Source organism: Suncus etruscus, chromosome X, assembly GCF_024139225.1.
Source record: "Suncus etruscus isolate mSunEtr1 chromosome X, mSunEtr1.pri.cur, whole genome shotgun sequence".
Taxonomy (NCBI): domain Eukaryota; kingdom Metazoa; phylum Chordata; class Mammalia; order Eulipotyphla; family Soricidae; genus Suncus; species Suncus etruscus.
This window is the reverse complement of record NC_064868.1, coordinates 34,447,589-34,460,718: the sequence shown is the minus strand read 5'-3', so window position 1 is coordinate 34,460,718 and position 13,130 is coordinate 34,447,589. Positions and strand designations below refer to the sequence as shown.

At 52.6% G+C, this 13,130-nt stretch overlaps 1 pseudogene; it reads left to right on the top strand.

The window, feature by feature from the left end:
* Positions 1-8: 8 nt before the first annotated feature.
* Positions 9-11,777, top strand: LOC125998818 (plasma membrane calcium-transporting ATPase 2-like; annotated as a pseudogene).
* Positions 11,778-13,130: the final 1,353 nt, after the last annotated feature.

Here is a 13,130-nt window from a genome sequence, read left to right as displayed (position 1 = left end):
CCACAGCCATGGGTTAGCCAGGGCCCTGAGTCCCATAGGCGGCCTTCTTCAAGGAGAATTTGCCCCCTTTGTCCTGCAGGAAATTTCCACTCTGACCTCATCCTAGCCGCCTTCCATTTCTTCCACTCACAATGTCATTTCGGTGGAGAAATGTAGCCTGGGAAGCGCCCCAGAGACAGACGCATCTAATTTTGAAGTCATCCTCCTTCTCCTTCCTCAGATAACTTTGGCTCTTGCCCTGTTTTCGTGGGCCCAAGTTTATAATTTTAGAGGTGGGAGAGAAGAGAAAGGACCTCATGAGGGGTCCCTGCCACAGAGGCCAGAAACCCGAAATCAAGCTTCTTCTCAAGACAGACTCTTATCACCAGCAGCACTTTTAGGGGATCCCAGGGCTGTGGCCTCTCTATGATGGCCAGCGGCCTAGGACTGCCTTTGTTTGTATTTCTGGCTTGGGGGTTGGAAATTGGGCCACAACCAGCTGTGCTCAAGGCTCTTGGGCTCCCCCCTAGGAATATCAGGAATTGAACAGGATTGTGAAGACCATCACCAGATCTGCTGCCTGTATCTCTCTTTATAATTTGGGAATTTCTCCTTTCTTTTTTGTTTTTGTTTTTGGGCCACACCTGATGATGCTCAGGGGTTACTCCTGGCTATGCACTCAGAAATCGCTCCTGGCTTGGAGGACCATATGAGAAGCCAGGGGATCAAACTGCAGTCCATCCTAGGCTAGCACAGGCAAAGCATATGCCTAACCACTTGTGCCAACGTTCCGGCCCCTAATTTGGGAGTTTTTCTGAGGAGGAGTCACCCTGACCCCCCACAGTGCTCAGAGACTCAGGGTCCCCCCTCTCAGTTATTCCCAGTCAACTGAATTGGAGGTCCAAGGCCTGAATATATGGCACCACTCAGGCTGGTCTGGTGGTGCTGGGGAGTTCCTAAGCCACCCCAGCAATGTTCAGAGACCCCCAGGGCCATACCTACTAGTGCTTGGGGATCCATATGGTATGGGGGTAGAACTCAGGTTGGTCACATGCAAGGCCCATCTCCTGTCCTGCCCGTGTTCTCCGTGCGTCCTATGCCTGCTGCCCTGCCACACAAACCACAGAAAACATGAACACAGATGGTCTTCCCCAAAGGACCAAAGGTTCTGAGTCCATGGACCCCACTTCGTGTTCAGAGCCTGGGTGCAGGGGTCCCCCATCCTATATCTCCTTCCCCCACTACCATCACTCCATGCTGAAGCTCAACTTCTCCCACAGGTGAAAAGGTGTTCCAGATCGACATTGGGAGGAATGCACCCTTGCACTCGCCACCATCTGAGCACTACACCATCATTTTCAACACCTTTGTCATGATGCAACTCTTCAATGAGGTCAACGCGTGTAAGATCCATGGCGAACGCAACGTCTTTGATGGCATCTTCTGAAACCCCATCTTCTGCACCATCGTACTGGGCACCTTTGCCATCCAGGTTGCCAGCCTCCTGCCCCATACGCCCTCAAACCCCACCCCTAGGCTCTGGGGCAGCCCTGACACCCCCTGCTCCCACTCCACTGTCCTCTAGATTGTCATCGTGCAGTTTGGGGGAAATCCTTTCAGCTGCTCCCCGCTGGAGCTGGACCAGTGGATGTGGTGCATCTTCATCGGCTTAGGGGAGCTCATGTGGGGCCAGGTGAGTTAGGACTGGGTGGGACTGAGAGGCAAATACCTCTCAGTGTCCTAGGGATGGGCCCCACCCAACTCTGTAGCTGCCATCTGACCCCACTAAACCCCTCATCATGGAGTGTCTGAGTTGTGGGGGCCTTGGAGGACCCACTGCCTTAATTTGTACCACTAACTACATCTACTGAAATTCATTTCAAACACAGTATTAGGGGGGCCGAAGTGTTAGCACAGTAGTAGGACATTTGCCTTGCAAGTGGCCAACCCAGAACCGACATTGGTTCAAATCCCAGCATCCCATATATTCCCTGTGCCTGCCAGGTGCGATTTCTGAGCACAGAGCCAGGAGTAACCCCTGAGCACTGCCTAGTGTGGCCCCAAAGCCAAAAAAAATCACAGTATTATGTGCCCCATGATGGATAGTCTGGATCACTTGCCACAAAGAGAAACTCAAAGAAAGTGGCTCAGGTGGAAGAAGCAATGTCTTGTAAGGGCAGGTAATGCCTAGATGCTTGTGGCCCCAAGTTCAATTCTAGAACTGATTTTCCCATACCTACCTCCCCAGTACCTGTAATTGTAACCAGAGGGGCCTAGCAGGGCCAACACTGGCCATCAGATCTGCAGTATCCCCCAAAAAATAATAGGAAGAAAACAAAAAGTGAATGCAATAAAATATAAATGAGATTGACATAATCTATCCAGGTAGCCAAGAGTCCAAGCCAGCATCACAGGCAGTCTCTGTTCTCACTGGATTTTATGATCCCACACTGGTCTCATGATCTCTTGGGTCTCATGATCTCTTGCTTAGTCCCATGGCCCCTCACCGAGTCTCATGATTCCACACACACCAGGTAACAGCACTTCCAGGGATGGGATCCAAAGAGGGACCAGAGTGGTGGCACAAGCAGTAGGGTGTTTTCCTTGCATGCACTGACCTAGGAAAAGACCATGATTTGATCCCCTGGTGTCCCATATGGTCCCCCAAACCAGAAGCGATTTCTGAGCCCATAGCCAGGAGTAACCCCTGAGTGTCATCGGGTATGGCCCTCCCAAAAAAAAAAAACCCTAGAGAGTATGGTCAGCTGTGTGCATTCTTCCCATCATCCTAACAGCCAAAGGCAATGTTTTAATCAAATGGTTTTAAGAGATTATTGATTAGTCTGAGAGGTGATTGCAAGCAGAGCTGCCCACAAGAACTGTTCTCAGCTATTTGGGGGCTATTTGGGGGCCACTCGGGACTCCTCAGAATGCTGGGTGGATTATTCTGTGGAGTCCTTCTGGCCTTCACCCCCAGAATATTCTAGTTTCTTCTAAGTCTAGAATCCCACAATTCACTACACAAAGTGCCAGCAGACACCAGCTGGGTCCCCGAGTCTGGATCGTGGGTGCTTCCCAAGGATCTCAAGCCAAGCACAGAAACCCAGAGCTGGAACTCTAGCCTCTCTATTACGTGGAGTTTGAGTTCTGGGCAAAAGCAGCTGGAAGAGTGGAAGGAAACTCCCTTCCCACCCAGCCGCCTTCACTCCAGGCAGCTCTGAGAGGAGATTGGCCACTCATGGGCAGCTCTAAACTGATGGCAGAGGGCCACATTCCCCTACTATGGGCAGGCCTGAGCCGCAGGAGAGAAGGACCTTCACCTCTGTATCCTCCTGACTTCTAGCCAGGCCCTACGCTGAGCTCCCAGGCATAGGCTTGACCCCACCACTCAAGAGGCTCAACGACATGGGTGGATCCCCAACCTGGGGGGCCCTGATCACACAAGGCGACCTAGAGTGCACAGGGCTGAGTGAAGGCCATGACAACCTGGAGGCCCAGAGAAGCTTCTCATAGCCACACACACATATGCATGCACTTGCATATATGTACAGAGACCACATATATAGACAACACACTACATACTAACACAGAGACCACAGACACACATTCAGATGCACACAGACACCACACAGACACACATCACACACAAACTCACATAGACACAAACACACAGAGACCACACACACAGAGTGTACTCACACAGACACACACTACACGCACACACACACGAACACACAGACACAAATACATGTGGACACACACACATCAAGGCAGACACACACACACACACCCTGATGACTGTCCCTTGCAGGTGATCGCCACCATCCCGACCAGCAGGCTCAAGTTCCTGAAGGAGGCAGGCCAGCTCATGCAGAAGGAAGAGATCCCCGAGGAGGAACTCAATGAGGACGTGGAAGAGATTGACCATGCCGAGCGGGAGCTGCGCCGTGGCCAGATCCTATGATTCCGGGGCCTCAATAGGATCCAGACCCAGGTACCAGCGTCGCCAGTTGGAGGAGGAGGCGCAGGAGAGATGTCAGCACGGGTCATCCTCGCTGCTTCTTGGGTCCCCCTCATTCTTCCCAGGCACCCCAACAAGACCACTAAGGGCAGGGAGCCCCAGAATGTACCGTCCTACCCTTGTGGGCTGCCCAGGGGTCCCTAGAGTGGGAAGAGATGGGGAGATCTAAGGGCAGTGGGCAGTGAAAGTTCTGTCAGGGGCTGGGTATGAGGTACAGCAGTGTTGGAACCAGTGCCTGTAAAAGGGATTCCCTGTGGCCAGTGCCCCCCATAAGCACAGAAGGGTTTTCCCAAGACCTAAGAGTCACTAGTAGCCTAGGGGTGGGTTTTCTAGTGTCACACATTAGCACTCCCAGAATAGGGAACTAGAGCCCAGAGCACTAACGGCCCTAGACTCATCCACAGCACTGGACATACCCACAACTCTGGAAACAACCCAAAACAAGGACGCACCCATGGACTTGAATGCACCCACAGGCCTGAATATATCCTAGAACCTAAATGCACCACAGCGCACCTGTGGGTCTGAATGTACCCACAGGCCTAGACACACACCCATGATTGGATGCATCTCCCCTTGATATCTCGGCCATGACAGCAGAGACCCAGATCCCAAGCTTCTCTTTCCTCCCTGAGGAGACTTGAGAGCCCTTGAGATCGCCCCACCCCCACATCTGAGAGGGCCTGGTTAGTCTGAAGTTACCACCAGGTGTCACAGGCATCACAGGGGAAAGTCCTCTCAAGAGTCCTGAAATTGTGGGGACACGGGGATGGGGTGAAGGACCAGGAGGCCCCCAGTGTGGTTCTCAGGTCACACTGATGTGTGATGCCTGAGCCCGGGAAATGTGCCTGCAGTGGGCAGTAGACACCTTGGCAGGATAAACCTCTCTTCACAAAGAGTCACCACTCTGTCCTTCTTGAGGCCCCAAGGGGGTCACATCGGCCCTCAAGGAATGGCCAGATGAGGTCACATCGGCCCTCAGAAATGGCCTGATGGGGTCACCTTGGCCCTCATGGATTCCCAGATGGGCTGCCTCATGTCTCAGTGGTAACCATCCCAGTCACCTCAGCCCCCAGTGGTAGAGCTGGGATGGACCCCATTCCTGCCCATCCTGGAGCCTGAACCCTTCCCCTGGGCTCTACACTCAGCCCTAGGAGGGCCTGAGAACCCACTGTTCCCCACCCCATTCAGCCTAGGCCTCCCTCTGCTCACCTCTGCCATACAGACCGTTGGCCTCAAAGTGCTCTGGTCCTTCTGTGTGGGTGTCATGGCCCCGTGGCCTTGTCCTGTGGCCATGGCTGCGGCTTTGCTCCTGGCACCTGTCGTTGTCATGTGTCTGTCTGTTCTTCTCCAAACTTGTCTCGTTCTCTCCTCCATTGCAGATTGAAGTAGTCAATACTTTCAAGAGCGGGGCTTCCTTTCAGGGTGCCCTGCGGAGACAGTCCTCGGTCACCAGCCAGAGCCAGGATGTAGCCAATCTCTCTAGCCCAAGTCTCGTGTCATTATCCAATGCTCTTTCCTCCCCAGCCAGCCTTCCTCCGGCTGCAGCTGGGCGTGAGTGTCCCCTTACTCCCGCCCCCTTCATGGGCCGCAGGCAGAGCCAAGCCAGTCCCCCCGGGGGTGAGCTGCGTGGCACTTCCACAGGCTCAGGAGGGGCGGGGTCTGACAGTCGGGGTTACTCCAAGGATCAGCATCATTGGTTGGGGACATTCCAGGAGTTTTAGAGGGTGGAGAATAGCCAGCAAGGGGGACCTGGAGTGTCCCCAGTGGTCAACAGTCAGTGTGGTCAGGAAGAATCCAAGTTGTCCAGGAGTGGCACTAGCCTAGGATGGACTGCAGTTCGATCCCCCAGCATCCCATATGGTCCCCCCAAGCCAGGAGCAATTTCTGAGAGCATAGCCAGGATAAGCCCCTAAGTGTCAATGGGTGTGGCCTCAAAACAAACAAAGAGAAAAATCAAGTTGGCCAGGAGGAGACAGGCTGTGTCACTGGGACTTTAGAGGGCTGAGTGATGTAAGGGAATGGCCAGTCATGAGGGGGGGTCTCTAGGCAGGGCTCTCGGGGGGTGCAAGGCCTCTGTTCTGCCCACAGTCCTGCTGTCCTGCCCTTTGCCAGGCCTGAGTTCAAGCAGAAATGGAACCCAGCCTCCATCCTGGCATGGAGCTGGGAGGTCCAGATTTTCTGCTCCGATTGGTCTGTCTGAGCCACAGCCTGACTTCCTTGCCCTCCTGCCCTCAGCCCATCTCCAGACATACCCCTACTCCTACAGAGCCCCTGTTTGAGTTTTCTTGAGGAGCTCCCCACTGCACCAGCCCCCAATCTCCCACTCAGCCTGGTCCCAATCTGTAAGTTCTTGTGTTGGCACAGAAATGCCTATGGTGGGGCAAGATTCTAAGTGGTGCCATCAGATAGATGGTGTCTGAACAGTCTATGGTCAGGTCTGGCTGTGTGAGAATGTGTCAGAGCAGGCTGCACTTGGGGATCCTCTCACCCCTGTACCCCGAGGTCCCTCTCCCCAAGACCTCTACCCAAAGCATAGTGCTGACCTCTGAGGGATGCCCCTCCCCCATGTTTATGCCCCCACCCTAGACTTTCCCTGGGCGCACAGCCTGAGGGGGCATTGGCTCACTCCTAACTTAGATGATACCTTTCTACTCTCCTTCTTTGTTTGCACCCAAACCATCCAAGACAGTGGCCTCCTGGAACCCCATCAGGCTATAGTCACATCTGTACCCTGTGTCTCATCTACCCTGCAGGCCAGATCCCCCCCCCCCCGGTAAGGCAGCCCCTTTCTCCTTTCTCATCTATGTGGGGCTCAAGCCCACTTACCCATCTGTGCTTTTGTACTGGGTGTCAGACCTGCAGGAGAATCCCATTTCTCTGATTCTTCTTAGAGACGTCCTGAGCCCCCCAAGAACTGATCTTCACCCATTTGGATTCAGTGCTCCATAGGATCTCTGTTCCCCCAGCTATGGATCCCACATCAACTTTCCATCTGCCTGCTGTTGTCTTTGGCTGGAGAGGCTCCACTTACAAGAGCACCTCCTAGCCTCTGATGACCCTAGACTACATGTGGGGACCACCAATCTAAATGGATTATTCCTGACTAAAGTGATAAAACAAATGGAAGATCACTTGCCTTTCATGTGTTGTACACTGGCACCCCAAATCGTCCCCTGAGCCCACTAGGATTGATCCATGATTGCAGAGCCAAGAGTAAGCCCTGAATACTTCCAGGTGTGGCCCAACCATACCTACCCAAAAATACCTGCTTCTCAGTGGAGATCTGAAGAGCCAGGAAGTCCCCCCCAGCCAAGAAGAAGTGGGCTATGCTCTGCTCTGTGCCAGCCCCTGGCATCTGAGTGTCCAGAAAGATTCAACTCACTTCCCCTGACCCATTTGCTTGGGGGAGAAGGGCAACACCTGACTTGTGAACTTGGGGTGCGAGAGCCACCTTGCCACATGGCCCTCCTAGAGCATCTCTAAGCTCTAGGGACACAGCAGAGGCATGTGAATGGTGACATGACAGTGTAACGAGATGGGCCTCTGGAATATTCTAGAATGTTCAGCCACTGAGATCAGTGAGAAGGTCAGCTTGTCAGTGCATTATTCCACAGAGACAAGGAACCCAAATGCTCTGGGACTTGAAGCCAGAGCAATAACACAGCAGGTAGATCATTTGCCTTGCATGCAGTCGACCTGGGTTTGATCCCCGACATTCCATATGGTCTCCTGAGCCTGCTAGAAATGATTTCTGAGTACAGAGCCAGGAGTAGCACCTGAGCACCATTGAGTATGGCCCAAAAACAAACAAAAATGCTCAGGTGATATGAGGTTACCCAGCAAGGAAGTGGTGAAAAGTTGATGCCCAGAATCCTATAAAACTCTAAGTTCCAAAGAGATAGTACAGTGGGGAGGGTTTGATTGCATGCAGCTAACCAGAGTTTAATCCCTGGCATCCTATATGGTCCCCAAACACTACCAGGAGTGATTCCTGAGTGCAGAGCCAGGAGTAACCCTTGAGCATCACTGGATGTGCCCCACCACCACCACCCCCAAAAAAGATTGAGCATTAGCCTTTGTATTCATGTAGATAGGATTTCTGTCCTGGAGCTAGGAACTACCCCATTGTACCTTGCAGTGAAAAGGACCCCAAATTCTCCTCAGCAGAGATCCAGAAGCATAAAACTCAGACTTATGCTTACCTGGAGGTGCTGTAGGGGGAAGGGCCCCTTCTTTCTCTTTGGAAACCAAGATCAGTATGAGTAGCCAGCACTGAGAAACTGCACTCTTACTGCCCCCCATCCACCCATCCAGTTCCAGGCCCTGCAGTCTCCCCAGCTGTCTTCAGCACATTTGCCCAAGGCTGGCTCGAGTGCTGCACCCCAAAACCCTGGAATCAGCACCTGCCAGCTAGGACCTGCACCCCCTCCTGCTGCCCCCTTATCATCCTGGTGCTGAGCATAGCTCTGGCCTCTTGGAGTGAAGAGAAATAGAAGGAAAGGAAGGAAGCTGGGTTCGGAACCAGCCAAGTGTAGTCTTGGGTTGACAAGGAAGTGGCTTGCGGGGGGAACCCGAGATCCTCCCCACTGTCTTAATATCCCCCTGTGTTTGTTTCCCCAGAGGGCTAGAGAACCCTGGACACAGAGTTCAGCAAGAGAGAGTGAAATAAAAATAGGTTGTGAGTCTTTAAACTTGGGCCTAAAATAAATGTGAATCTCTCCCAGACTCTTAGCTTCTTTGAAGCCAGGTAAACACTCGAGTATGTCGGGCCCACCCCAGAATGTATCCCCTCTCCTCCTGCCCAAAAGATCAAAAGACCTGGGATTCCCTCCTTGCTCACCCTCACCCCCAGACCCATCAGTGCCTTTGGCCCTCAAAGTCCCCCTCTACAGGCAGGGAGGGGAATGGGAAGTTTTTTTTTCTTTTTCTTCCCAGATTTTTTTTTCCATTTCAGCTGCGGAGAGAAGCGAAGTGGAGACTTGAGCTGGCCATGGCGGGGTGTCCCAAAAACTCTGTCCCGCCCTCCCCAGTCTTGTCCAGATCAGTCCATCTCTCTGTCGACGCCATGCTGGGGGTGGGGGCTGCATCTCATTCTGTATTGTCCCCTCTTTGTTGTCAGTCCCACCCGGGGCCCTTCCACCCTCACCACCACCACCATCACCAGCCAGGCATGTCACAGCCTCCATTACACTCCCCAAAATGGCACAGGGCCACTACAGGTACAGCTGTCCCTACTTCATAAATGAAGAAACTGAGGAAATCTACTGCATGTGTTACTTAAGCAAGGGCAGAAGGGCCCAAGCATGCAGAAAGTGGGGTTATTGCTGCAAAAGGCAGGGCACAGAAGGACTTCATAGCTGACCAGGGATCAGAGCTACTGCAAAGCTCATCTGCCTTAGCACCTTATTTAAAGGCTTTGACCTAAAGACGTCTATGGGGCCCTGGGCAATCCATGGCACAGGAGAAGGCGCTAAGCATATTTTGGCAACATCAGAGCATGTAAGGATGAGGAGGGACGACAGATAACAGAGAGAGAGAGGTTCTTGTCAAATCAGAACCATATAGTCTTTTTTTTTTTGGTTTTTGGGCCACACCCTGTGCCGCTCAGGGGTTACTCCTGGCTATACGCTCAGAAGTTGCTCCTGGCTACTTGGGGGACCATATGGGACACCAGGGGATCGAACCGCGGTCCGTCCTAGGCTAGCGCAGGCAAGGCAGGCACCTTTACCTCCAGCGCCACCTTCCGGCCCCCAAATAATTTGAGCTGGTTTTTTTTTTTTTTTTTTTGGTTTTTGGGCCATACCTGGCAGTGCTCAGTGGTGACTCCTGGCTGTCTGCTCAGAAATAGCTCCTGGCAGGCACGGGGGACCATATGGGACACCGGGATTCGAACCAACCACCTTTGGTCCTGGATCGGCTGCTTGCAAGGCAAACGCCGCTGTGCTATCTCTCCGGGCCCAGAACCATATAGTCTTAATAAGATCAGACCACTGCTTTCTTAGCATGGTTTGTCATGCATGTGACTGAGTGTTAGTACCATGAGACATGGGACTCTAGAACATTCATACCCATGAATAGGGCTTTTTCTGCCACCATATGTGCCAGGCTTGGGCTCGTTGTTGCTCAATGCAGGAACCTCCTTAGAGTCTGTTGACCCTCTCCACACCCCTATTTCTGCTCTGAGTTAGGACTGGAGAGGAATTAGGCCCTAAGATTCAGAGAAAGTGTGCCAGTCAGGGTCCTGATCAGCTGCACCCCAGAAGTGGGACAGTGAACCCAGGACAGAACACCTAGCCCCAGAAGTGGCAGTGGCAGAATTCAGACTCACACACTCTCCCACCAGTCTGGAAGGTTCCTCCCTGTTGCCCTTCATCCACCCTGCAGAAAGGAAAAGATGAATCTGGGGCACCAGGATCTTACCTCAATCTTGGGGCTCAAGACAGTGCTTCAGCCCCGACAACCAGCACCTCAACCCCAAGAACTGAGTCCACCTCTCTGATCCTGCCCCCTTTTATTTTTTGGTGTATTTTCAAAGCACAAATAAAAAGAACCCCTCCCCACAGGGATCCAAGGTCCCCCCCACCCCAGCCCAGCACCAATGGCTGAGCAGGGCTCTGAGCACATACTCGAGTGTTTACCTCCCAACTGCATGAAGGAAAGAAACGTGGGTTCAAACCCCTTCGTTCACATCATCCAGACTTCCGAGTGTAGCCGAGTGTCTGTCTGCCTTTGCCGTGTGGTCCCCGCAGGCCCCTGACCCCCGAGTGTCATCAGCCCACTGGCTCATTGGTGCTTTCTGGCTGCGCTGGCATTGATCTGCTTTGCCGCTCAGGGTTCCATGTTTCTTTTCTCTATTGGGCCCTCCTGTGTCTCCTCCCGGCTGCCCTCCTGTTCCCACTGTCTCTGCCTGCTCTGTTCCATGTGGTCCAGGTCCCTTGTGTGGGGTTGGGGCCTCCTTACTGGTTTTCTTTGGAAATAGCATCTTCTCCTTCCTACTGGACAGGTCTTTCCCATATCCACCCCCCATACCCCTTTCTGCATGGTAGAATTTCCACTGCCCGGTCTCTCGCTAGGTCTAGGGACACCCCCTGGGAGAGTACTTAACCTCTGTTCCCTCACTCTCTCCCACCATTTCTGTGATGGGCATGGGGGACCCAACCTCTCCTGGCATCGCACCTCACCATAACCAAAGTGATTTTTGAAGCCTCCTAGTCCTTGATTCCATCCTGCCCTTCCTGTCCCTGTTCCTCGAGCCTACCCAGCAACCTGTGGATTCCAGTCTCCTGCTCTGTGCCCGACTCCCCCCAAAGAAACCCTTCACTCCAGTCAGCCCTGACCCCACTGCTCTGCTCAGTCCTGTCCCTTGCCTTGCAGATCCGAGTGGTGAAGGCGTTCCGTAGCTCTCTCTATGAAGGCCTAGAAGAGCCTGAGTCTCGAACCTCCATCCATAACTTCATGGCTCACCCCGAGTTCCGGATCGAAGATTCCCAGCCCCACATCCCCCTCATCGACGACACGGACCTGGAAGATGTCGCACTCAAGCAGAACCCGAGCCCGCCGTCCTCGCTCAACAAGAACAACAGCGCCATTGACAGCGGGATCAACCTGATGACCAACACTAGCAAATCAGCTACCACTTCAAGTCCAGGGAGCCCCATCCACAGCCTGGAGACGTCGCTTTAGCTGAGGATCCTCCACCCGCCAGCCACCGACAGACACCCACCGCCCAAACACCCGTCCCCCCCATCCAGGCACTCTCCCGTCCCTCCACTCACTCAAGCAGCAAGGTGAAACAACGGAAACCAAATACTGGCGAGAAAACCAACTTGCACCCCACAAGACCCTTTTTTTCTGGCTGTAATGCTGTTTGAACTCTTTTTCACTTCGAGGCAAGGGGCGGGATGGCCTGGAGGGTGCTGAAGGGAAACTTGGACCCCACCCATACACACACAAACACACACACATATTACACACAACACACATCCCTTTCCGGCTAGCCACCGAACCTGGCCCAGCCATGCGCCTGCCCTCCAGCGCCACACCCAGTCTCTGCATGGAAGTTCGGCATTTCGACCCTCCCTAGCTGGTTTTTTTGGGGGGAAGAAAGGATTGGAAGTGGGGTGTGTTTCTGGTTTTGTTTTCTTAGGCGGGATCTGCAAACAAGACTCTTTTGTTTATTTTTCTGAGACTATGTATTCAATCCACTGGTCTGTGAGATTCTGAAATGCTTGCACATGAGCTCCTTCTACGTTAAGTTAACCACTATTTGGAATTACAGAGCTTAGCTCGCCTCCGTCAATTTGCACCAATGGAACCGAAGAACTTCATAGATACTCAAGAGGTTATATCCATTTCTTTGTATCTACATCCACGTATACTTTGCCGAGAGACCATATACGTCCATATAGATAGGTAGATCTATATCTATATCTATCTGTCTATCTATCTATCTATCTATCTATATATATATGAATATATATACATCGATATATAAAGTTTCTTTGCCAGCATCTTGCCTTGTTTCCACTTAAATTGCTCTATTTTAACTTATGTCCTACCAGAAGAATATAATTTGTTTACAAACCTGTAGATAATGTCTCTGGCTATCTGTACGGTTTGAGAAAACTGGGAGCCGAGCTGTACTGCCCACAGTCTGGCCCTGCAGATATTTCCCTTGGATGGCCTCAGAAAGGATGTTTTGTGATAGCCATGCGCCCCTTCTGCCTGCTCTTTTCTGTTCCTGACGTCACTATCACTACCACAGGAAGCTCAGCAGGAGCTGCAGGCCCAAGGGATCTGCAACTGTGCTCCATAGAACGACGGAGAAGAAGAGAGAAGGCATCTTGGTGGCCAGAACCTGGCCAGCCTAGGGCCAGGACCACAGCACCTGCCCAGCCCTGAAAAGAAGCCTCTTCTCTCAATGAACACTCGCTGGAGTTTACTAAGAGCATGTCACGCCGAGCTTCTCCCGGGCACTGCCCGCACAAGGCCTGGAGGTAGCGGTGCAATATTATACCTGCTGTTGTGTTGACTCTTGTTGGTGGTTTTTTGTTTGTTTGTTTGTTTTAGTTAGTAATATCAAGGGTTGTTTTTCTCCTTATCCATTGCAATGTCTGGGCTGTTGGCA